Source organism: Anomaloglossus baeobatrachus, chromosome 2 (assembly GCF_048569485.1).
Source record: "Anomaloglossus baeobatrachus isolate aAnoBae1 chromosome 2, aAnoBae1.hap1, whole genome shotgun sequence".
NCBI lineage: Eukaryota > Metazoa > Chordata > Amphibia > Anura > Aromobatidae > Anomaloglossus > Anomaloglossus baeobatrachus.
In genome coordinates, this window is record NC_134354.1 from 490,625,956 (window position 1) to 490,653,369 (window position 27,414).

The 27,414-nt window shown below is 47.2% G+C and overlaps 1 protein-coding gene across 1 annotated transcript in view; it reads right to left on the reverse strand.

The window, feature by feature from the left end:
• LOC142291721 (interleukin-1 receptor type 1-like) overlaps positions 1 to 20,883 on the reverse strand; it is a 92,676-nt gene extending 71,793 nt beyond the window's left edge. Inside the window, exon 1 of the mRNA XM_075336462.1 lies at positions 20,751 to 20,883. The gene's annotated coding sequence lies outside the window, so the exon portion shown is untranslated. The remainder of the gene's footprint in view (positions 1 to 20,750) is intronic.
• Between the last annotated feature and the right edge of the window lie 6,531 nt (positions 20,884 to 27,414).

Sequence of the window (27,414 nt, forward strand, 5' to 3'; positions counted from 1 at the left end):
GGGTACCTGAAGGTTAACCAAAATGTTCTTTGCAACATCAGCCTGTCTCCTGACCCTCAGCCGCAACACACCGACTCGAGAGCCCAAGCCAGATGTTGCCCCCACTACATCCCGCTGAGACTCAACCCAGCAAGGACCCGTTTACCAAACAATTGCACCGCTAGAGGTAACCCGCTCCGGCACTGGGTTCCGTCCTCTCCTCTGTGCAAACCCCCACCTTCAGACACCCCCCTCCTTTCCGCCACCGCGAGCTCGCATGACCCCTTGTGCGCGCGAGTCCTCCCACACCAACAAAGCCTTCTCAAGCCCCTCCATCAGCCCTAAGGCCCAAATATCATTTCCCACCGAATTTAAATGGACCCCGTCCCGGCGCAACAAGTCGGCGGACGCCGCTTCCAACTCCGGGTGCCGAACAGAGACACCCCCAACCCGGGAAATGAACCGCCCAATCTCCCGATTCACTTTACTTCGCGCCCTGTTTACTGCCTCCACCGACCTGGCGTGCCGCCATGTCAGCCGCGCAACCATATCCGACCAGACAATTACTAGACCCGGGTGGGAAGACAGGAGCCGCAGGCAGTCACATTTTATGTCTTGTATCAGGTCCCTGGAAGCCCGGAGACCCAGGTCATTCCCACCCGCGTGTAGTACTACCACGTCCGGTGCTCTGTCCAGCTGCGAATGGTGGCGCCAGGTAGGCAACACCTCACTCCACAGCATGCCCCTGACCCCGATCCATCGCACAGTAGCCTTTTCTCTGGGAACCCCCAACTGGCGGCCGTCCGGTCGTATTCCCGCACGGAACGCCCCCCAATACACGTATGAGTGGCCGAGCACCCACACCAACAATGGGAAACCTACAAAACAAAAGGTGACAACACAACAGGGGAGAGGGGGAGGGGGGGGCACAAGGAAGAAAATGGGTAATGATTACCAAACCAATACAGCCCCCGACCCCCCCCCCCCTCCCCACCCGTAGCTCACAACAAGTTCGGCCGGACGTAAGATCGAAACCTGGCCGAGTCCCATCGTCCAATCTTACGGAGAGCCTGCGCGCCCAGACCCCAACGAGCCGCCTGAGTCGCAGCCCCAATCCGAAAGGAGTGCGACGCGAACTCAGCCTCGTTGAGACCGCAACACTGCAGGCACCTCCGAAAGATGCAGACAAATTGGTAACTCGACAAGGCTGACCCGTCCTGGTGGGACAAAAGGGACCCCGGGCGAGCTCCCCTCACCTCTAAAAACGCCGACAGCCATCTGACAGGGCACTCCGCTAAACCAGGTACACCCCATAGTTCCACCATCCGACCTCTACCCAGCTGGTCCGTCTTTGACCGTCTCAAGCAACACCGCACCACATCCATACCGCATTCCACGTCCTCCAGCAACAAACCTCCGTGACTCCTCGTGTTTCTGCTCACCAGTTCACTAATTCTAAACGCCCCAAAGAAGGCCAAAACAAAAGCGGTCCCGAACAACTGGCATTCATACTCCGAACAGCACACCCGAGGCAACACCGACAACAGCTTGCCCAGCAGCTCAAAAGATACCGGGCGCCGAAGGTCTCGGCGCGCCCCCGCCCTCCGGTAACCCTTCATCACCTGGCGCACCCAGAAATCCTTCGTAACGTCCTTCCAGCCCAATAACTTGAAAAAGAAGGAAATGCCCGCTAACCTGCCCGCCACGGCCGACCACGAAAGGCCTTCTTCCTTAGCCCTGCCCAACATAAACAAAACTAAATAAACTCTGTCACCTTCAGATACATGACCTCCCACCTCATCAACCAACTCGAGCCAACGGTCCCACGCTGAATTATAGCTGCGCCACGTACTGGGTGCCACCGAATGTCGGATCAATTCCCAGGCCGCCTGCAAACCAGGTCCCACAACCAGACGGGCCATACGGTCTCCTGCTGCTCCGCGTCCGGCGCCAGCATTCGAAAGCGGTCCCACTGGAAGCGAGATAAAGCATCAGCCACAGAATTCAGCACCCCCGGCACATGTACAGCGCAGACCCACAAGTTCAACTCCAGACATTTCAGCACCAAGTGACGCAAGAGGTCCACTACCGGGGGGGAATCAGCTGTCAACTTGTTAACACACTGAACCACCCCCAGGTTGTCACACATGAAACGCACCTTCCTGTCTTTCAAATCCTGTCCCCAAACCTCTAAGGCCACGACAATAGGGAAAAGTTCCAACAGGGCCAAATTCCTAGTCAGACCGCAAACCCGCCACGAATCAGGCCACCTGCCGACACACCATCTCCCCCCAAAATATGCGCCAAATCCACTGGATCCCGCCGCGTCCGTATACAGCACCAACTCCTCATTTGACACCACCTCACGAAGCCACAATGACCGTCCATTGTACAGCTGCAAAAAACGGGACCACACTCTCAGGTCCGCCTTATGCTCCACCTTCAAACGCACAAAATGCAAAGGGTGCAACACACCGGTGGTGGCTTGAGCCAAGCGACGGGAAAAAACTCTCCCCATCGGCAATATTCTACACGCAAAATTCAACTTCCCCAACAGGGACTGCAAGTCCCGTAAACGAATCTTCTTGGCCTCAATGGCCCCTTGAACACAACGCCTCAAATCCACCAGCTTGTCCTCCGGCAAGCGGCACTCCATGGCAACCGTATCCAGCTCGATACCCAGGAATTTCAAAACCGTAACCGGACCCTCCGTCTTCTCCGGCGCCAACGGAACGCCAAACCGGCGAGCAACCTGCTCCACTGTCCGAAGCAAAAGGGAACACTGCGAGGATCCCGCAGGCCCCATGCACAAGAAGTCGTCCAAGTAATGCAACACTGAATCTAGACCCGCCTCCTCCTTAATTACCCATTCCAAGAAACAACTAAACTTCTCAAAATAAGAACAGGAAATTGAACAGCCCATAGGCAAACAACAATCTACATAAAACTTGTCCTCCCACCAACACCCCAACAGGTGAAAACTGTCCGGGTGCACCGGCAACAGGCGGAAGGCCGCTTCTATATCCGTTTTCGCCAACAGCGAACCACAGCCCAACTTCCTTAACCATTCCACAGCCTTATCAAAACGGACATACGAAACCGAAACCAGCTCAGGATCAATACCATCGTTCACCGACCGGCCAGTAGGATAGGACAAATGGTGGATGAGCCGGAACTTGTTAGGTTCCTTTTTTGGGACCAACCCCAACGGGGACACAACCAAGTCCGGCAATGGAGGGGCATCAAAAGGCCCCGCCATCCGTCCTAGCTCCACCTCCTTCCGTAACTTATCCGCAACAACCTCACCATGTAGGCGCGTCGACTGCAAATTTTTTAAACGAATCTCTCCCGTCTTAACCACTGACGGTATCTTGAAACCAAAACTAAAACCGTCACTCAACAATTCCGCCGATCCCCGGTCCGGGTATCTACTTAGAAACGGCGCCATCCGATCTACCCTCACCGGGGTCCTCCCTTTTTGACGAAGACTCCACGGCCTTTCCTTTTCCCTTCCGGAAGCACTTAAGGTGACTGTGGGCGCCACCACAGCCCGAACACTCGTGCTTGAATCGGCAGGAAGACCCAAACCGGCATTCCTTCTCATTAAACTGCCAGCAAACGCCCTTTTTGGGCCCCGACGAGGTGCCAAATGATCCCCCGCCGGTGCCCCCTGGAAAGGACTGTGATGCCGACTTCGGCGCAGCCATCAGCCGCATCCATAGACTAATTTCTTTGTGGTCCCACCGTAAACTGGGTCTGACCGCCTTCCTCTGGCGAAACTGCTCGTCATATCTTAGCCAAGCAGTCCCCCCATAGGTCCTATACGCCTCACAGATAGAATCCAGATAACAGAAAAGCGCTGTACAGTTATCCGGAGCCTTTTCCCCCACCACACCGGCCAGTATCACAAAGGCCTGCAACCAGTTCTGAAAAGTGCGGGGAATAAGGCGATAACGCCGCCGTTCTTCCTCGTCCTTTTTGCTCTCATCCGGTTTAACCCGATCCAGATTAAACTTTTCCAACGGAAGCAATGAGAATATTTCAACATATTCATCCTTCCATATTTTTTCCCTGGTCTCCTGCTTCAGATGCGCCCCCAACGGGCCATCAAAGCAAACATACACTTCCCCTCTCGCCTTGTCATCCAATCGAACAATGTCCACTGCAGCCGCAGCTGCGGCAGCGGGAGCCGCAGCTGGGGCCGCGGGAGCCGCCACCACCGGCTCACCCACCGCATTGCCACTAGCAACCCCTCCAACCGCAGGAGTCGCAACCTCCTGCCCCGTCGCTCCCTGCCACACCAAGCTAGGGCCCCCCACAGGGGCAAACAAACCCCTAACCAACCTCAACAACTCGGATGCCACACTGCCGTCACCCGTCACCACATTCACGACCCGCCCGCCACTCGGGCCACCAAGTAAACCACCCGTACCACCAACCACATTCACACCCTGCACGCCATCCGTATCACCAGACACACCATCCATAGCCAAACCAGGTGCACGAGAAATAGAAGAAACCGTGGTCTTACCAGGCTGACTCCGAGAAGATCCCGAAACAGCCGTCACATGTTCTCCGCGTCGCACTCCAGCCGCCTCGCCGACCTCCACGATCTGGTCCCCGTTGCCGTCCTCCGCGACGTCCTCCTCCAGGGTTGCCTCCTCGTCCTCACTGGACCCAGGCCCAGGGAGCCCGCCGTCCGGCAGACTCGACCTTAGGCCCCGTCCGCCCGCAGCACCATCCATCCTCCGCGACGATCCAGACGCTGGCTCCGCCACATAAACGCCGCCTGGGGCATGCCGTCCGGCATCCCCGCGTGCTCCAGCTGATCCCGACGCCGTCCCATCGTTGTCCCTCCGCTGCGATCCCAGGCCGGGCCCCGCTGATCCGGGCCGTCTCCGTACGGACTCCCCCGCCGCCACTGGGACCCCATGCTCCTGCATGGGCCCCGCTCTGCTCCTAGACCTTGCCGCCGCCGCCACTGTGGCCTCATCTGCGCCCCGCGATCCCGCTGGCCCACGCAACCCAGCTGGCCCCCATGACCCCGCTGGCTCATACGACCCCGCCGACCCACGCGACCCCGCCGACCCACGCGACCGCGCCGGCCCACGTGACCGCGGCGGGTCAGGTGACCGCACCGGGTCAGGCGAGCCTGCCGGATCGCGAGGACGCGGCGGGACGGGTGAATACGCGGGGTCACATGACCGCGCACGGTCAGGTGACAGCGCCCGGTCAGGTGACATCGCCGCCCCACGTGACCGCGCTGCCCCACGTGATCGCGCCGCCCCACGTGACCGCGCCGCCCCACGTGACCGCGCCGCCCCACGTGACCGCGGCGGGTCAGGTGAGCGCGCTCGGTCAGGTGAGGCCGCCGGAGCACAGGGGGACGCCGGGTCACGCGAGCGCAGCGGGCCCCGTGACCGCGCCGGGTCAGGTGACCGCGCCGGGTCAGGTGACCGCGCCGGGTCACGCGGCCGCGACGCGCGCGTCACTGCCGTGCGCCGCGACCCGGAAGAGGAGGGGAGGCCGGCCGTGTCGCTCACCGCCCCGTTGCCTTGGCGCCCGCGGCCCGACTTCCGGCCGGGGCCTCGCGACGTCCCGGCTCCCGGATCCACCGCCGCACATCCACTCGGGCTCCGTCTCCGCTGCCGGCTCCTCGGCGTCATCTCCGGGCTGAGGCGCTCCGGGGGCCGAGTTCTTCGCTGCCGCTTCGGAGGCAGGGGGGTCCCCTCTTCCTCGCCGACGCCGGACCATCGCAGGAGCTGCTCGTCCATCCAACGCTGTCCACGCTGCTCCGCCATCCTCTTCATCTGTGCCATGAAGTCCTCCATCTTCGGGATCCAGCCACAACGATTCCAGTCACGTCCAGGTAGGAATGGCCCACCCCCCTCTGACCTGCCCTATATACGACCCCCTATAGCCACCACCCCCTGACCAATCACACTGACCCCTGATCCTAACTGCCCCTTAGCACCACCCCCAAATTTCGCGCCCAAACTGACTTTCTCCATTAACCCCTTATTAACCCTATGGCCTGGCATCCCTCCTAGTCATGTAGCCCTCCCTTAAGCCCCTTCGGGTCAGCAGTCCGGGCTCTTCCTATCATTCCTGTACCTAAATTAATGTCTACACTGTAAAGAAAACGTATATTCTGCATCAGCTCATGCAAGTATGCTGTGAAATGTCGTACTTTTTTCCATTCTAAGACCGGTTTCTATATGTGAAACAAGATGGCGGTTATTTTTATTGTAACACAATTACCTACCTTGACAAAGTGACAAATATCCGGAATACCTGGCATGAAGTCACTAGCGTAACCCTCGGAAGGACAGGTGGTGTTGACCTGTGTGAGCTGGGTATTCCTCTTACAACGAGCATTGACAGTGTGCTCTGTTACCGGCTTTTATTGGGATTTTATGTTGTATACCGACACTAATTTGCAAAGTGTGAAGGAAATATAGAGTTTTCTAAAATATGTGAAAAACATAAATCTTAAAATTGTGATGTGTGTTTGTATATTGCCCCCAGTAGTCTAAGGGCGGCTTTGCACGTTGCGACATTGCACGTGCGATGTCTATGGGGTCAAATCGAAAGTGACGCACATCCGGCGTCGCAGTCGATATCGCAACGTGTAAAACCTTTTTGATACGATGAACGAGCGCAAAAGCGTCGTTATCGTATCATCGCTGCAGCCTCCGACATTTCCATAATGCCGATGGTGCGACAGGTACGATGTTGTTCCTCGTTCCTGCGGCAGCACACATCGCTGTGTGTGAAGCCGCAGGAGCGAGGAACATCACCTTACCTGCCTCCCGGCTGCAATGAGAAGGAAGGAGGTGGGCGGGATGTTTACATCCTGCCCATCTCCGCCCCTCCGCTTCAATTGGCCGCCTGCCGTGTGACGTCGCTGTGACGCCGCACGACCCGCCCCCCTAAGGAAGGAGGCGGCTCGCCGGCCAGAGGGACGTCGCACGGCAGGTATGTGCGTGTGAAGCTGCCGTAGCGATAATAATCGCTATGGCAGCTTTCACTAGATATCGCACGTGCGACGGGGGCGGGACTATTGCTGCAGCATCGGTAACACATTGTTACCGATGTCGCAACGTGCAAAGCCCGCCTAAGGCTATGTGCGCACTTTGCGTCGAGGTAGTTGCAGTTCGAAATGCATCCTCTGGCAGAAATGTTTTTTGCCGCTTTTTACCTGCGTTTCCATTGCTTAAAGTCAGATGCGTTTTGATTAAAAAGACACTACTAAATAAAGTTTTGTCATACAAACACTATGAAAAAAGAAAAAAAATGAAAACAAATATAATTATTTAAATCATAACGAAAATAGTTATATTTAATATAATTATAGCGGTTTTATACTATTTATGGCTAAAATAACAATAAATTAATATTTTTCATTAATTTAATTGTCGGACTATGTGTGTGTGTAAAGGGACATATCATTCCATTATTTTGATGTCATAAACGCATGTTTTCTGCACCTAAAAAGCAGGTAAAACGCAGCACAAATGGCAAAAACAATTGACATGCTGCTTCTTTGAACGCTGAGTATTTGCCCAAAATTATGCAAATTAAACGCGGCGTTTGGAACAGCAAAGTGCGCACAAGAAATCCCTAGCAAAGTGCGCACATAGCCTTACACCCCTCAATAAAATCCTGAGTAACCAAGTGCCTTTGTTTTCCATATCTTCCATCTTGTTCCCTGTATTAACAATTTGCAAAGACAATGTGCAATGTCCACGCATCCCCAAACCTCGAATAACAAGTTCTGTACTAGCCCTGCATGACTATAGGCTATATCTATTGTGCATGTAAGGACCACCCTGAATACTTACCCTTTTTCTGTTTACCTGTATATATAAACCTGCCTTTGAAGCTAATTAAACAACAACATTATTTACATTGAGTATACAATGGCTGTATCCCTTCGCTTTGCTTCCTTTGAACCGCTTGTGTGTGTGTGTATGTGTGTGTGTGTGTATATATATATATAGACACACATAAGCAGTATATATATTAATTTCTATAAGTGGCTGATTTAACTCCCACCTCCAAAATTACCTAATTAGTACACTGAGTCTGCCTGTGTGTAATTTATTCTCAGTAAGGCTGGTTTCACACTACGTCTTTTTAAAATCCGTTGAAAACGTTATTTTAGCGGAAGTACGGATCCTGCTTTTACAGCAAAAAACGCATGCAAACGCATGTCTTATTTTGCAGGATCCTGCACTGGATGTTTAGGGGCGGGCATTGGAGTCATGTGATCGGGAGTGAGGGGAACTAGACTGGGAGCCGGCTTCTGACAGCTGCAGACGCTCGTAACCAAGGTAAACATCGGCCTTGGATACCCGATATTTATCTTGGTTACGAGTGTCTGCAGCTGCTAGGAGCAGGGCTGCCTGCACACGTAACCAACGTAAACATCGGGTAACTAAGAGAAGTGGTTACCCGATATTTACCTTGGTTACGAGTGTCCGCAGCTCTCAGATGGGAGAGAGGGAGGGAGGGAGGAAGGGGGAAAGACAGATAGAGAGAGAGGGTGAGGGAGGGAGGAGGAGAGAGACAGATCACGCGAGACTGGTTCTGGGCATGCTCAGTACTTTCTGGGCATGCTCAGTACAAAAGCAGGATCCTGTCTATCAGCACGCCAGCGTTCACCTGCGTTTGCGTGCTGTTTAGTCAGGATCCGGTGACTTGCAGTATTTTGACGCAGCTCAAAAACGCTACAAGTAGCGTTTTTGAAACATGTTAAAAAACTGCAAGTCACTGGATCCTCACTATAACGCACGCAAACGCAGGTGAACGGATGTTAACGCGAGTCCATTGCAAATGCATTGAAATGAAAACGCATTTGCACTGGATCCGTACTTCCGCTAAAATAACGTTTTCAACGGATGTTAAAAAGACGTAGTGTGAAACCAGCCTAAGACTACAGCTTTTCTGTGAAAGCCTCGGAGGTTTGTTTGAAAACATTAGGGATCAAAGCAGCACTAGTCCAACCGGTAACGGTAGTAAGCTGTAGGCTTTACAAATTAGTAATCAAAAGTAGCATGAGACTATATATCCTTCCATAAAACATAACCATTACTAGTTATCCTCAATTAAAAGAGAAAATGGACATAAAAGACATGACACAAAAAATAATTAAAAATTATTTCAAATTTCAAAAAAGTGCCCAAAAATAGCAGGGCAATATAAAAAAAAATGTTGGATATCTCCTATTTGTAGTCTGAACCAGTCAAACCAGCAGCAGGAGTCATTACAAGGGGCACAAAGAGAGATATTAGAGTGATTTTTCCAGTCTTTAGACTCTTACTCCTGCTTCTGGATTAGGGATCAAACAGCATTATTAAAACCAAGGAACACACCAGACATGTCAAGGATAAAGTTGTGAAGAAGAATAAAACAGGGTTAGTTTAAAAAAAAATAGCTCAACCTCGGAACATCTCATAGAGGACTTTTCAATCCATCATTCAAAAATGGAAGGACTATGACACAACTCCAAACCTACCAAAACATGGCCGTCCACCTAAACTGACATCTCAAGCAAGAAGAGCACTAATTAGAGAAGCATCCAAGCGATCCATGGTCACTCTGAAGAAGCTGCAGAGGTGTGAGAATCTGTCACCAAACCAAAAATTAATTGTATACTCCACAAATTTGGCCTTTCTGGAAGAGTGGCAGAGAAAGTAATTTTTGAAAGCAAGCCATATAAAGTCCCATTTGCAGTTTTCAAAAACCAATGTAGGGGACACAGCTAGCATGTTGAAGCTCCTCTGGTCAGATAAAACCAAAGTTGAACTTTATGGCCTTTGTGCAAAATGCTATGTGTGGCAAAAAACTAACACCGCACATCAACCTGAAAAACCATCCCCACCAACAAACAAGGTGTGAGGATGGTTTTCTTCAGCAGGGACCTTTAAGCTGGTCAGGATTGATGGGAAGATGGATGGAGCTAAATTCAGGGCAATCCTGGAGGGAACCTTTTAGAGGCTGCAAAAGACTTAAGACTTCGGTGTAGGTTCACCTTCCAGCAGGACAACGACCCTAAGCATACTGCCAGAGCTACAATGGAATGGTTTAGATCAAAGCATATTCATGTGTGTGAGTGGCCCAGGCAAGGTCCTGACCGAAATCCCAGTAAGAATTTGTGGCAAGACTTTAAAATTCCTGTTCACAGACGTTTTCCACCCAATCTCAATGAGCTAGGACATGTGCAAAGAAGAATGGGGGAAAATGTTAGTCTCTATATGAGCAAAGCTGGTAGAGACATGTAAGGGGTGGGCAGACCCCTTACAAGGAAGCACAGGTTTTCTCTGAAGTGGTTAATGCTGTCCCCATAGAAACTGTACAGGAGGGAGGAGGAGCCGGCAGCTTAGGGGGAAAGGAAGTGTGTGCTGAAGGCAGTTGTGTCCAGGACGGGAGAGAAGAAACAGCCAGGGGCAGAGTGTGGAGCTGAGTGGGCAGAAAGAAAGAAAGAAGGGAGCTGGAAGAACAGGGAAGCCGGAGAGAAAAGGAGCGGGCGGAACCTCATAGTGCGAAGCAGTCCCGGTGTGGGTCCGGGCTGTGGGTAGCCATAAGTGGGAGCCAGGTGAAGCAGATTAGCCGGGCACATCCCCACTGGAGGAGACGTCAGGGCAGGCTTTCCTCAGCTAAGAAAAGAACGTGAAGTCATCTGTAACTGCCGGTTTTTGGAAAGAGTTGTGAAATAAAGAATGTCTTTTATTTGCATCGAACCATGCCTGGAGAGTGTTTATACGTCGGACGACATCTGCACCACCACACTCTGCCCCACCAAGACATCTCCCGTCCCGATAGTGACGGCGGAGCCAGGGGTAAGCCTGACAGAAGGGGCCACGACTACAAGCCCAGAGGCGCCCCTGGCACCCCGTTACATGTGGCGTAGTCGGCAGGATCCGGATCATATGCAAGGGGTCCCGCTCCAAGAAGAAGGAGATCAAGTGATGCCGAGGACACTGGATCCAGATTATTGGAAAAGAGTCCCGATCCCATGGTGGGAAGAGGAAGAAGTGCCTAAGGCGTTGGACCGGGCACAAGATGGCGGCAAGATGGCCGTTGTCTGTGAAGACACAGAAAGCGCGCACAGAATTGGCGCCAAAAGAAGAGCCTGGGGCTGGCCGGTGCCGAAAAAGAAGTTCGGAGTACTCCGCCCAAAGAGGGGAGGTGCCGGTCCCAGGGCACGAAGGAAGATATGTGAAGTGGGCGGTGTTCCAGAGAAAAAGAAGAACCGCCGCGTAGGGGTCGACCTGATGTGTGAGACTGGGGGTGGAGTATACCCAAGAGCGGGAAAAGTAAGCCCGCCTCCACTTCCTCCAGCATCTCCACTGACCCCGACGCCATTACCAGAAACGCTGACTCCGAGCAAGATGGAGACTCCAGGAAGACAGCAAGCTGCGGTAGCCGCACTAGTAGCGACTAGCCTGGGCAGAGGACGCCCGAAGCAGACTGCGGCTGCGGAAGGACCCACCCTTAACCTACCGGCTGTGCCAGGAGGACCGGAGCGGCCCACTACACAAGAGGCCGCACAGTGGCAACAGCAAATCGAGTGGGAGGAATGCCAATACCGGCGGCGGTCGCAGCAAAGACCGGTGCTAGCTGAACTCTCCCACCCGAGACGTTGGAGCAACCCGCCAACTACGAGCCCTTCCGGAGGCTGCTCCGGTTGCCCGGACAGTCCCTGTCGGAGTACGTGCAGGCCCAACGAGCCGAATGGCAACGTGCATATCATCCGGAGTGACTTTTCAAGACCAGAAGATGGCGGGCCTGTTTTTGTTCAACACCGGCGTTGTTTTGAGCCGGAAGAAGGTGTGTTGTTTGTAACCGTTCAAGTTGCTGAGCCCGGAAGAGAGCCTGATGCTGGACTGAGCCAGGGGCTCCCTCCGCGTCGTTAAGAAGATTTTTGCCGAGTTGTGTTCCTGCCAGCTAACGTCTAAGACCGGGAGTGCTGCAAAAGCCTCCGGGCAGAAACTCGACTAAGACCGGGAGTGCCTGCCGACGGCCTCCGGGCACGACTAAGACCGGGAGCTTCCAGGAGGAACTCCGGGCGCTGGACTGGTGTGCCCTTGCGGGTGCCCTCAGGTGAACATGTTCGCAGTTTCATTAAAATGACTTTGTTTAGTTTTAAAATGTGATTTTAGATTTGTGCCTTGCCGGGAGGCTTAGGCTTAAAGAGGGGAGGTATGTAAGGGGTGGGCAGACCCCTTACAAGGAAGCACAGGTTTTCTCTGAAGTGGTTAATGCTGTCCCCATAGAAACTGTACAGGAGGGAGGAGGAGCCGGCTGCTTAGGGGGAAAGGAAGTGTGTGCTGAAGGCAGTTGTGTCCAGGACGGGAGAGAAGAAACAGCCAGGGGCAGAGTGTGGAGCTGAGTGGGCAGAAAGAAAGAAAGAAAGAAGGGAGCTGGAAGAACAGGGAAGCCGGAGAGAAAAGGAGCGGGCGGAACCTCATAGTGCGAAGCAGTCCCGGTGTGGGTCCGGGCTGTGGGTAGCCATAAGTGGGAGCCAGGTGAAGCAGATTAGCCGGGCACATCCCCACTGAAGGAGACGTCAGGGCAGGCTTTCCCCAGCTAAGAAAAGAACGTGAAGTCATCTGTAACTGCCGGTTTTTGGAAAGAGTTGTGAAATAAAGAATGTCTTTTATTTGCATCGAACCATGCCTGGAGAGTGTTTATACGTCGGACGACATCTGCACCACCACACTCTGCCCCACCAAGACATCTCCCGTCCCGATAGTGACGGCGGAGCCAGGGGTAAGCCTGACAGAAGGGGCCACGACTACAAGCCCAGAGGCGCCCCTGGCACCCCGTTACAGACATACTCCCAAAAACTTGCAGCCGTAATTGCAGTGAAGGTGGTCTTAGAAAGTATGGATTTATGGGGATGAATACAAATGCACGTCACAAATTTCAAATGTATACTTTTAAAATATTTAGAAAACTATGTATAATTTCCTTTACACTAAACAAATACCTGATAGTGTTGGTATATAACATAAAATCCTAATAAAATACAAGTTTGTGGGTGCAACGTGAAAAACTTCACGTGGTATGAATACTTTTGCAAGGGAGGTAAGGGGTGGATGGGGAGTTGGCTTCTGGGAACCAAAATATGCTGTCATTTTTACAGTAATGATGTAGAAAAATGTATGTAACATCCTAACCTGTATCAATAGCATCTTTATTATTCCCATGAATGTGTCTAACCAAGCCTACTGATGTAGCACAACCACAGCTTAAGGCCACGTCACACTAAGCAACATCGCTAGCAACATCGCTGCTAAGGAACAACTTTTGTGACGTAGCAGCGATGTTGCTAGCGATGTTGCTGTGTGTGACATCCAGCAACAACCCGGCCCCTGCTGTGAGGTCCTTGGTTGTTGCTGAATATCCTGGGCCATTTTTTAGTTGTTGCTCTCCCGCTGTGAAGCACAGATCGCTGTGTGTGACAGCGACAGAGCAACAACTAAATGTGCAGGCAGCAGGAGCCGGCTTCTGCGGACGCTGGTAACCAATGTAAACATCGGGTAACCAAGAAGCCCTTTCCTTGGTTACCTGATATTTACCTTCGTTACCAGCGTCTGCGGCTCTCACGCTGTCAGTGCCGGCTCCCTGCTCTCTGCACACGTAGCCGGAGTACACATCGGGTAATTAACCCGATGTGTCCTCTGGCTAGGAGTGCAGGGAACAGGGAGCCGTAAGGTAAGGGCTTCTTGGTTACCCGATGTTTACTGTGGTTACCAGCGTCCGCAGAAGCCGGCTCCTGCTGCCTGCACACGTAGCAGAGTACACATCGGGTAATTAACCTGATGTGTACTGTGGCTAGGTGTGCAGGGAGCCAGCGCTAAGCGGTGTGCGCTGGTAACCAAGGTAAATATCGGGTTGGTTACCCGATATTTACCTTAGTTACCAAGCGCAGCATGCTTCCACGCGGCGCTGCTGGCTGGGTCTGGTCACTGGTTGCTGGTGAAATCTGCCTGTGTGACAGCTCACCAACAACCCGTGTAGCGACGCTCCAGCGATCCCTGCCAGGTCAGGTTGCTGGTGGGATCGCTGGAGCGTCGCTTAGTGTGACATCTCATCAGCGACCTCCTAGCAACTTACCAGCGATCCCTATCAGGTTGTATCGTTGTTGGGATCGCTGGTAAGTTGTTTAGTGTGACTGGGCCTTTAGGCCCTGTTTTCACCATGGTTATGGCCTCCGCTTATCACAGAAGACAAACAGTAGGGTTAGCCAGGAGATTGAAGATTTTTTTTACCATGGGGTTAAGAACTTATTACCAGGTAGTTGCTAACCATCTACCATTTCTGCCCTACACACGACCATCTGTTCCAGCTTACAGCAGTCACAGACGACTCCTGACCGCAATTTTACCTCTTCCGGTGACATCACATAGACAGAGCAGCTCCTTCTCTTCCGCTCTGCTCTATCGTTGTGGCATCACTGACAATGTCATACTGATGGACAGCTGGCTCCTCACAGCCTATGGCCTCCTTCACGTTTCCTATACGTGTGGTATCCATTTTTTCATGGATACCACATGTACCCATTATAACCTATGGTGCTGCTCACATGTCCATGTAAACTCTTTTGCATCCTCATCTTCCCAGTGAATGTGGTCTGGTCAGACACGGCCATTACAAAGTATAGAGCATGGACACGGTTATAACATTATCTCAGCACAGGAATATTTTTTTTTTAACAAATGCAATTGTGGGCTTTATTTTTATTTCAAGATTTATTAATTAAAGTGACACTGACAGGTCCCTCATGCCCTCTCACCCAATAACATTTATATATTTATTATTAAATACCTAACGAGCACTTTATACTGGCTGACACCTAAATACATGATAAAAAGGAGTTTATAAAGACCTTTTATCAATATATGTAAATGAACCCTTTGACTAGTAGATGGGGCAATCATGATAACACAATTTGAAGTATCAGGATCCCCTCCAGCGCTCTGCCACAGACCCCTTGCATGTCTTTCTTAAATATTTTATTCACTTCCTAACTAGCCCCTTTTGTGGCTTATATGTATTCATATAACTTTACAAAATCAATTTTATAACTGGGCTCACATTATGCTAATTAGTGGGTGACTAATCGTGGGGGAATTGTTTTCTCTGATCTAATCTTACCACTGCTGGCTCTTTGAAAATTTCTGCCTTCCTGATAACGCACTGTAAGCCGAGTGCACACTCCCCAGCTCCACTGGTGCATTACACTTTCCCAAGGAGGCTGCAGTGACACAGACTCAGCTAGCCATTGCCGCTGCCTTCTCCATGACCGCTGCCATCCTAGGCATATACAGTGCGTTGATGAAGCTGGTGTTAGTAGACTGCCTTCACTGTGCATTGTCAGGGAGGGAAGGATTTGCAATGGTCCTCTTGCAAATTGTGTCACTCACACACACAGGGACATGATAACCTGCTTAGTGGGAACATGACTAATCACTAATTAGTATATCACAAATCCAGATAGAAAACTGATTTTATGCAGATTCAAAAATCTATAAACCCCAAAATATAGCTATAGTGATGGCTTGGGGCGCCTAGGGAAGCTGAAAGGTTAAAGTGATTACATAACAAAAACCTGCTGACAGAATCTGTAGACAGCATGCTGCAAGGTTTAAAACATAGAATTCAGGGCTGCCTGTTTTCTCAAGGTCTGATCTGTTGTTTGTTTAAGCAGCAGGACTTCTCATTGCTCAGAGTACAATGTCACATGCATGGCAGTCCGACCCCTCCTCTGACTGTCAATGTCTAATCTCTATAAGGCTGCGTGCGCACGTTGTGTTTTCCCTTGCGTTTCCGCAGCGTTTTAAGCAGCAGCATCTCATTGTCAAATGTATGCGTTTTGATTTACAGGCAAAATCTATGGGATTTTAATAAAATTTGTGCGCACGATGCTTTTTTAAACACAGCGTTTTTAATGTCAAAAATTTGCCAAAATCTCTGTGTTTAAAAAAGCAGCAAGTAAACTCTTTTGCCAATTTGATAGCGTTTTGTTATTGAAGTTAATGAGATTTTAGAAAACGCATCCAAAAACAAAAATAATGCGTTTTACATACATTTAGGTTGCAATCCGCATGCTTTTTTGACATAAAAAAAGCATGCGTTTTGGCCTGTAAGTGAGGTCAAGAGGTGTACTGTTGACCTCACAGCCAGCCCTAAATAAAATTAGAGTCATACTATACTTAATATTAATCAATAAATATTATTATTTAATATACTTTTTCTGAATATTCACATTATAGTGAATGAGAAGAAGCAGGAAATGACATCATTAGTTTTTTTTTTTATGTTGTTCGATTGAAGAAACTTTATTTTCCATTGACAAAATTTTGTAAACGCATCAAAATGTAACTATGGAAAAAGAGCTTAAAATGCACAAAAAACGCACTCACAACGCATGCGTATTTTCAGCGGGTTTTTTGACAAACAGAATTTTGACAAATTCTGCCAGAGGATGCATTAATTTCTGCAAGTTACAGGACGCAACGTGCGCACATAGCCTGAAGAGCCTGGTGTGGGCAGGACAGCTCTATTAGCTCTGCTGATTTGCTAAATCTAAAAATCCTGATTGTCTCAGAACCAGTAATCTAAAGCTGGGTTCACACACAATGACAACGACGTCGCTGTTACGTCACCATTTCCTGTGATGTAACAGCGACCTTACATGATCGCTAGTTAGCTGTCAAACATGTAATTTTAAGCAGTGACGGAGCAGCGATCATAGTGACCTCGACAGTCGTTGTGCGGTGTCACACGCATCGCTATGCGACGACCCAGACCTTGATAGAGGCGTGGTGTTTACCCCTAGACATGTTTTGCGTTGCCTCTTTTTACGCCCCTCTGTTCCGATTGGTGATCGCTACAGCGCCTTTGTGTTGCCTTTTTTCACGCCCCTCTATTACGAATGGTGGTCACTACAGCGTCGCCTGATTGGGTGACCGTGCCAAACAAAGGATGACGCAGTAGTGCTTTCATTCTATTTCATTTCATTCAGATCCACAAAGAACGACACACTAGCGACACCAGACAGAGAATCTACTACGTGGAACAAAGAATGGAACTTAACCCCTTAACGACCGCGGGCCGTAAAATTACGTCCTAAATGACATAATCTTACTGCCCGCGGTCCTCCGGCGGCAGCATGCCGCGATCGGCACACATCTCAGCTGATTTTCACAGCTGAGATGTGTGCCTGCTAGGCACGAGCAGAATCGTTATCTGCTCGTGCCAATTAACCCCTTATAATGGCGCTGTCAATACATGACAGCGCCATTATAAGCGCAATCGCGGTAAAGTTTTACTTACCGCCGAAACCGGAAGTCACGTGACGCGATCACGTGACTCCCGATAGTTGTCATGGTAGTACAGGGTCATGTGATGACTCCTGTACTACACATGAATTGGTTTCACTTTCGCTGTGCCCGGGGCACAGCAAAAGAGAAAGACAGCGTATCTGCTGTTTACAGCCTTCCAGCTGTGATCAGCAGATACTGCAGAGCGATCGGAATGCTGATCGCAATAGTCCCCTAGGGGGACTAGTAAAATAAAAAAAAAAAGTAAAAAAATAAGTTTTAAAAAATTAAAAAAAAACAAAAAAACCTAAAAGTTCAAATCACCCCCCATTCGCCCCATTAAAAATTAAAGGGTTAAAAAAATAAAAAATATACACACATTTGGTATCGCCGCGTTCAGAAACGCCCGATCTATCAAAATATAAAATCAATTAATCTGATCAGTAAACGGCGTAGCGGCAAAAAAATTCCAAACGCCAAAACGACGTTTTTTTGTCGCCACAACTTTTGCGCAAAATGCAATAAGAGGCGATCAAAACGTAGCATCTGCGCAAAAATGGTACCGTTAAAAACGTCAGCTCGAGACGCAAAAAATAAGCCGTCATTGAGCCTAAGATCCCGAAAAATGAGAACGCTACGGGTCACGGAATATGGCGTAAAACGTGCGCCACTTTTTTCGGACAAACTTCCGATTTTTTTTTAACCCCTTATATAAAAGTAAACCTATACATGTTTGGTGTCTACGAACTCGCACTGACCTGAGGCATCACACCCACACATCAGTTTTACCATATAGTGAACACAGTGAATAAAATATCTCAAAAACCATAGTGCTATCGCACTTTTTTTGCAATTTTTCAGCATTTGGAATTTTTTTGCCATTTTCTAGTACACAATATGGTAAAACTGATGGTTTCATTTAAAAGTACAGCTCGTTCCGCAAAAAATGAGCCCTCACATGACCATATTGACTAAAAAATAAAAAAGTTACGTCTCTCAGAAAAAGAATGGCGAAAAAAAAAAACGGAAAGCGAAAAATCGGCCGGTCGTGAAAGGGTTAAAGAATGAAATCACTGTAACGCCTTCGGCAAGGTACCCAATCGGAACGCTGTTGTAACCACCAATCGGAGTCGTAGCGGCGTTGCAAAATACACCACAAAAACACGCTCTTGTCCTGCCTTCAGTCCTATGTCACTGCCTTCAGCGTCGTCGCCACCGTCGCTGCTGCGGTGTCAAACACAAGGATACTGAGCTTATCATCATGGCGCAGCGGGATAGCAGCGATCAAAAAATGACCTGGAATATTTGGGAGCGAGCAGAGATTTTGCAGCAGGGGTCTGATCGTTGTTATGTGTCACACACAGCGACGTCGCTGTTGAATTCGTTGCTACGTCACAGAAAATAGCGACTTAGCAGCGATTGTCATTGTCATCGTCGCTGTGTGTGACACCACCTTAAGTGATACATCATTGGATTCAGGATCTCTTTGCGTACATTATGCTGCTCTCAGATGAGATAGCAAAAACCTCCTGACAGATTCTTTTTAACTTGAATGTATTTTTTACAACATACTCCAGCACTTTTTGCATCAAACATGAAGTGCAAAATGCCAGTCTTGATAAATATGGGTCTTTCTTCGCAATGTGCGCATGAGAGGGTTTCAAATCTCATTCACAAAGCTGCTACTGTGCTATACAGCAGATATTCCACACGCAATTCTGCAGGGCAAAATCCACTGTATTTGTACTGTGGGAACACACTGTATCCTAACGCTATAAAACCAGCAAAATTGTGAATGTAGGACATCCAGTAATAGTAAAATAAATTATGTTTTAAAACTGAATTATGTTTTTGTGTACAATGTAATATATATAATAGAAAAATGGCTATATAACTTCAGATGTCATAAACACATACTGTATATATTAGTAAAGTGACATAATTTGAAATTATTTAGCCACCAATCCCAACTCCACCCCACAGAAAATGTATTTATGCCTGGAAATATTGCCCAATTTGTGCAACATTTTTAGCAGTATATGTAACTTTTTTTTTATGTAAAGAAAATGCAAAGCAAAAGAGAAAACTAAAAGAATTTTTGATTTTGCCCAAGATTTATGAACCACGTGCATATTTTGAAAAATTTTGCAGAAAAAATCCACAAATGATGAATTGGGCCCTATGTGCATACCCCTCACTATTGTCCTTTGAGCCGTACTGCTACCTGCATCTTTTGCTCACTATGAGCTACAGGAAATACTCAGAATTGCCGAATGAGGAGTGAGCACTACCATGTTCAGGTGCTCAGCACTCACAATGACTAGAGATGAGTGAGTACTACATTGCTCGGGTGTTCGGTACTCATAATGACTAGTGATGAGTGGACCATGGGGGAAGACTATTCTCCTTATGGAGACCTGACAAACCAGTCTGGCTGTCAGTGATAAGGGGACTTAGTTGCAATGCCCCTCTGAGAATTATTTGAATACTTCCCAGAGGGGCATTGCAGCTATAAGTCCCCTTACCACTGACAGCCAGACTGGTTTGTCAGGTCTCCATAAGGAGAATAGTCTTCCCCCGTGGTCCACTCATCACTAGTCATTATGAGTACCGAACACCCGAGCATTGTAGTACTCACTCATCACTAGTCATTATGAGAACTGAACACCCGATCATTGTAGTACTCACTCATCACTAGTTGTTACGAGTACCAAGCACCTGAGCATGGTATTGCTTGCTCATAATAATAATAATAATAATAATTGTATTCATTTATATAGCGCTATTAATTCCACAGCGCTTCACATACATTGGCATCTCTTTTCCTTATGAGTACCGATCACTGTCGTGCACAATCATCATTACTTCTTACGGGTAGCGAGCACCTGAGCATGGTAGTGGTCACTTATCACTAGTCGTTATGAGTGCCGAGCACCTGAGCATGGTAGTGGTCACTTATCACTAGTCGTTACGAGTACCGAGCACCTGAGCATGGTATTGCTTGCTCATCTCTATTCCTTATGAGTACCGATCACTGTAGTGCCCAATCATCACTACTTCTTACAGGTAACGAACACCTGAGCATGGTAGAGCTCACTTACCACTACAAATGATTATCTTTTTTCTATTTATCCATGTATGGGATACACCATATACCGTGTAGGGCTACAGTCAGTACAATATGCCAGCGTACACTCACATGAGATAAGTGCGCACACTGTATATATTGTTCTAGCGCTTTCCAGGTTTCTAACCTTATATATTTACTGACTCTGCCAGTGCCCTATAATTAACAGATCCAATAAAGCTCGGTGTGCCAGTAACACCATAGGAAAGCCTAGAAAAGTCACTTTTATTACCCCAGCCCTGAGCCTGCTCACAATGACAGACAGCACAGCTCACACACTGGTGTTATGGACAGAAGCAGAAAGGTACCTGTATACGTGGGTGAGGGGAGCCCTGTGTGGGCAGCTGCCAGCCCTGGCACTGCTAGAAGTCCCAGCCAGGGCGTCCCAAGGCTCCTTCCATCCAGCACGGTGCCTACGAGTCCGGCAGACAGAAATGCTTCCCTTCCTGCAGGGGAGGAGGAGACATTGAACATTTCGACATCCCAGAACGTGTTTGTACAGTGATTTCCCAGCAGTTTCAGAAGCCTGTGCAGCTGCCAATAGCTTTCCCTGAGCTCATTAACTCTTTCCTCACCTTCCGTTCCACAGTGCTTATAAATAGTATCTTCCCAAATAATAAAAATAAACTTAAAGAATTGGAACAGAATTTGAAGGGGGTTACAAAGTGTGGAGCTATTATTTATTGCAATGTAACAATACATACATTATTACAGCATACAGCAACATATAAACAACTATAGTTGATTGTGATAGTGATATAAGATAGGCATCTTAGAAAAAAGCTAAATTGTACATTTTATGGAATACGAGGAAAACAAAAGGATAAAATATCAAATGCATCTACCACCATGGAGCCCCAAGGCAAAACATACCGATTTCAAAGATTTCAATACTATTTGTAATTGAAATAGAATGATAGGTGATAGACATAAATACAACAGGAGGAAGAATAGTAATTGAGATTATATATATATATATATATATATATATATATATATATATATATATATATATATATATATCTCAATTACTATTCTTAGTAACTATTCTTAGTTTGACCCATTCTATATATATATATATATATATATATATATATATATATATATATATATCTATATATTGAATGGGTCAAATCATATACACACTGCTCAAAAAATATAAAGGAAACACTACAATATCATTCTGTTGTTTAAGTGTTTCCTTTCTACTTTTTTGAGCAGTATATATATATATATATATATATATATATATATATATATTACATATATATACACATACACATATTTATATATATATATATAATCAGTGTGTGTATATAAATAAATATATATATATATATATATATTATGTTTGTGTGTGTGTATATATGTAATATATGTAATTTGACCCATACAATAAATAAGAAAACGCGTTTCGGTAGCGATGCCTTCTTCTGGTTTCTAAGACCAGAAGAAGGCATTGTTGCCGAAACGCGTTGTTTTCATATGTAACCACGTATGAGGTCGATATTGTTATTGCCGATGTGATAAATAATCTTTTAAGAAAAGAAAAGTTAATTTTTGTTGCTACCACGGATTCCCAGCAGATTTTTTTTTCTACATTGGATTGTTCTGTGCAGCTGGCTATGTCGTATCCTGCTTGGTTCTGAAGGAAGGCATAATAAGGACTTACTCAGGCATACCTTCAGGGTGAGCTTTTCTTTGTAGTTTTTTGTGTACAATAAATACATAAAGTATATTAAGTGCAGTATAAAGAATATATGTTACAGTACATTGGTGCAGAATTATTAGGCAAGTGTATTTTAGCGGATTTTTTTTATTATTGATCAACAACTATGTTCTCAATCAACCCAAAAGACTCATAAATATCAAAAATTAAAATATTATTGGCAGTTGGAGTGGGGTTTTTTTAGATTTGACTATCTTAGGAGCATATCTGTTTGTGCAGGTAACTATTACTGTGCAGAATTATTAGGCAACTTAATAAAAACCAAATATATTCCCATCTCACTTGTTTATTTTCACCAGGTAAACCAATATAACTGCACAAAATGTAGAAATAAACATTTCTGACATGCAAAAACAAAACCCCCAAAAATTAGTGACCAATATAGCAACCTTTCTTTATGATGACACTTAACAGCTTACCATCCATAGATTCTGTCAGTTGCTTGATCTGATTACGATCAACATTGCATGCAGCAGCCACCACAGCCTCCCTGACACTGTTCCGAGAGGTGTACTGTTTTCCCTTCCTGTAGATCTTACATTTTATGATGGACCACAGGTTCTCTATGGGGTTCAGATCAGGTGAACAAGGGGGCCATGTCATTATTTTTTCATCTTTTAGACCTTTACTGGCCAGCCACGCTGTGGAGTAGTTGAATACTTATGATGGAGCATTGTCCTGCATAAAAATCATGGTTTTTGAATGATAAAAAGTTCTTCCTATACCACTGCTTGAAGAAGTTGTCTTCCAGAAACTGGCAGTAGGTCTGGGAGTTGAGCTTAACTCCTTCCTCAACCCGAAAAGGTCCCACAAGTTCAGCCCATACCAGTACCCCACCTCCACCTTGCAAGCGTCTGAGTCGGAGTGGAGCTCTCTGCCCTTTACCAACCAGCCTCTGGCCCATCCATCTGGCCCATCAAGAGTCACTCTCTTTTCATTAGTCCATAAAACCTTTGAAAAATCAGTGTTAAGATATTTCTTGGCCCAGTCTTGACGTTTTATCTTATGTTTCTTGTTCAAAGGTGGTAATTTTTCAGCCTTCCTTACATTGGCCATGTCCCTGAGTATGGCACACCTTGTGCTTTTTGATACTCCAGTAACGTTGCAGCTCTGAAATAAGGCCAAACTGGTGGCAAATGGCATCTTGGCAGCTTCACACTTGATTTTCCTCAATTCATGAGCAGTTATTTTGCGCTTTTTTTTTGCCCAACACGCTTCTTGCGACCCTGTTGGCTATTTGCCATGAACCCTTTGATGTTCGGTGATCACGCTTCAAATGTTTGGCAATTTCAAGACTGCTGCATCCATCTGCAAGACATCTCACAATTTTGGACTTTTCAGAGCCCGTCGAATCTCTCTTCTGACCCATTTTGCCAAAGGAAAGGAAGTTGCCTATTAAGTATGCACCCCTTATATAGGGTGTTGATGTCATTACACCACACCCCTCCTCATTACAGAGATGCACATCACCTGATTTACTTAATTGGTAGTTTGTTCTCAAGCCTATACAGCTTGGAGTAGGACAACATATATAAAAAGTATCATGTGATCAAAATACTCATTTGCCTACTAAATCTGCACACAATATATATGACAAAATATATAAATCAACTGGAAATAAATAAATTATAACAATCCACAGAAGTTGAGGGATGCCAGGCACTACACAGATTCTCAGTTTCAAGGTAATAATATGCTTATGTACATTTGTGCCTCGATTTGACTTGGATAGTAAGATGACCTATATGCATTTTACCACATTTTGTTCTTTATAGCAGTACTACTACATACATATTATCCAACCTGCCCATTACTAGTATTTTTATATGTCTTAAACTATATTACTCTGTGCATTTATTTGTATATGGGCATACATGCATTATCTTTCTAGAACAATACAGTTGTTCAGCACTTTTTTTATTCACTTTTTTGTTTTTTGATACTACTAAAGTACATATATCTATATCTTAGGGTGCTTTCACACATCTGGCATTTCGCCGATTGCCGGATATGGCACACTATATTACAGTGCAAAACAGTACAATGGCATCGCGGCAAGCTCCGGTCACATGCTGTCATGTGACCGGAGCTTGCCGCGATGCCATTGTACTGTATTGCACTGTACTGGAGTGTGTCGGCAATGGAGATGAGCGAACCGGTCGCGGTTCGGCTCGAGTTCGGTTCGCCGAACGGGCGTCTCGTTCAAGTTCGGTTCGGCGAACGTTCGACGAACCGAACTCGAACCGCATAGGTTTCAATGGCAGGCAATCACAAACACATAAAAACACCTAGAAAACACCCTCAAAGGTGTCCAAAAGGTGACAAACAACTCACAACACAACCCAAACACATGGGAAAGTGACAAGGACATACAGTGCCTACAAGTAGTATTCAACCCCCTGCAGATTTAGCAGGTTTGATAAGATGCAAATAAGTTAGAGCCTGCAAACTTCAAACAAGAGCAGGATTTATTAACAGATGCATAAATCTTACAAACCAACAAGTTATGTTGCTCAGTTAAATTTTAATAAATTTTCAACATAAAAGTGTGGGTCAATTATTATTCAACCCCTAGGTTTAATATTTTGTGGAATAACCCTTGTTTGCAATAACAGCTAATAATCGTCTTTTATAAGACCTGATCAGGCCGGCACAGGTCTCTGGAGTTATCTTGGCCCACTCCTCCATGCAGATCTTCTCCAAGTTATCTAGGTTCTTTGGGTGTCTCATGTGGACTTTAATCTTGAGCTCCTTCCACAAGTTTTCAATTGGGTTAAGGTCAGGAGACTGACTAGGCCACTGCAACACCTTGATTTTTTCCCTCTTGAACCAGGCCTTGGTTTTCTTGGCTGTGTGCTTTGGGTCGTTGTCTTGTTTGAAGATGAAATGACGACCCATCTTAAGATCCTTGATGGAGGAGCGGAGGTTCTTGGCCAAAATCTCCAGGTAGGCCGTGCTATCCATCTTCTCAAGGATGCGGACCAGATGGCCAGGACCCTTGGCTGAGAAACAGCCCCACAGCATGATGCTGCCACCACCATGCTTGACTGTAGGGATGGTATTCTTGGGGTCGTATGCAGTACCATCCAGTCTCCAAACGTCACGTGTGTGGTTGGCACCAAAGATCTCGATCTTGGTCTCATCAGACCAGAGAACCTTGAACCAGTCTGTCTCAGAGTCCTCCAAGTGATCATGAGCAAACTGTAGACGAGCCTTGACATGACGCTTTGAAAGTAAAGGTACCTTACGGGCTCGTCTGGAACGGAGACCATTGCGGTGGAGTACGTTACTTATGGTATTGACTGAAACCAATGTCCCCACTGCCATGAGATCTTCCCGGAGCTCCTTCCTTGTTGTCCTTGGGTTAGCCTTGACTCTTCGGACAAGCCTGGCCTCGGCACGGGAGGAAACTTTCAAAGGCTGTCCAGGCCGTGGAAGGCTAACAGTAGTTCCATAAGCCTTCCACTTCCGGATGATGCTCCCAACAGTGGAGACAGGTAGGTCCAACTCCTTGGAAAGGGTTTTGTACCCCTTGCCAGCCTTGTGACCCTCCACGATCTTGTCTCTGATGGCCTTGGAATGCTCCTTTGTATTTCCCATGTTGACCATGTATGAGTGCTGTTCACAAGTTTGGGGAGGGTCTTAATTAGTCAGAAAAGGCTGGAAAAAGAGATAATTAATCCAAACATGTGAAGCTCATTGTTCTTTGTGCCTGAAATACTTCTTAATACTTTAGGGGAACCAAACAGAATTCTGGTGGTTTGAGGGGTTGAATAATAAATGACCCTCTGAATAAACTTTTCACAATTTAAAAAAAAAATAAATAAATAAAAAGAAATAACATTTTTTTTTGCTGCAGTGCATTTCACACTTCCAGGCTGATCTATAGTCCAAATGTCACAATGCCAAGTTAATTCCGAATGTGTAAACCTGCTAAATCTGCAGGGGGTTGAATACTACTTGCAGGCACTGTATACTCATGCGAAAACAAAAGAGCTGGACAAGGAAAAAGAGGAGGAGACACAGATATAGGCATGGCATGCCCTTCTAAAATCATGTAAAACACCGCAAGGTGACTCCAAGCGGAGTCTCCCTTTTTTCCAAAAATTGGGCCACACACACACCCACCCCTTCAGTGGCAGCACTTGTGCCCCAGTTGTACACTTCACAGCTAGATTTGCATCAAGCACATTCAAAAATACGCCATACTTAACCATCCCCAGGATGACACCTGGGTAGGTAGCAAAGTCTTTCCTGATCCCAGCGCTGTACATCTTGGATCATTTTTAAAAACACAGCAAGGGTTACTCCAAGCGGAGTCTCCCTTTTTTCCAAAAATTGGGCCACACAGACACCCCATCACTGGCAGCACTTGTGCCCTAGTTGTACACTTCACAGCTAGATTTGCATCAAGCACATTCAAAATACACAAAATACACAAGCATTTACTCTCCCCAGGATGACACAGGGGTAGTAAATTCCTTGTGGATCCATGACTTGTTCATTTTGATGAACGTTAGTCTGTCCACATTGTCACTGGACAGACGCGTGCGCTTATCTGTCAGCACACACCCAGGAGCACTGAAGACACGTTCAGAGACAACGCTGGCAGCTGGACACGACAAAATCTCCAAGGCGTAAGTGGAGAGCTCTGGCCATTTTTCAAGATTTGAAGCCCAAAATGAGCAAGGCTCCATTTGCAAAGTAATGGCATCGATGTTCATTTGGAGATACTCCTGTATCATCCTCTCCAGCCGTTGACTATGTGTCAGACTTGTTGTCTCTGGTGGCCTTGCAAAGGAGGGTCTAAAAAAATTATGAAAAGATTCAATAAAATTGCTGTTACCAGCACCAGATACAGTCGTACTGGTACGGGTAGACTGTTGAAGATGACGAGACCGTCCCATGTTTGTCAAGTTACAACTGGGAGATTCACTCCCTGCACCTGTACGGTTGTTTGGTGGAAAAGCCGAGCTAAGATCGAGTAACAGCTTCTGCTGATACTCCTGCATACGTGCGTCCCTTTCTATGGCTGGAATTATGTCACAAAATTTGGACTTGTACCGGGGATCTAATAGTGTGGCAAGCCAGTAGTCATCATCACTTCTAATTTTGACAATACGAGGGTCATGTTGGAGGTAGTGCAGCAAGAAGGCACTCATGTGTCTTGCGCAGCAATGCGGACCAAGTCCACGCTGTGTTTGTGGCATAGAGGTGCTAACCGTTCTTTCTTCCTCTGACAT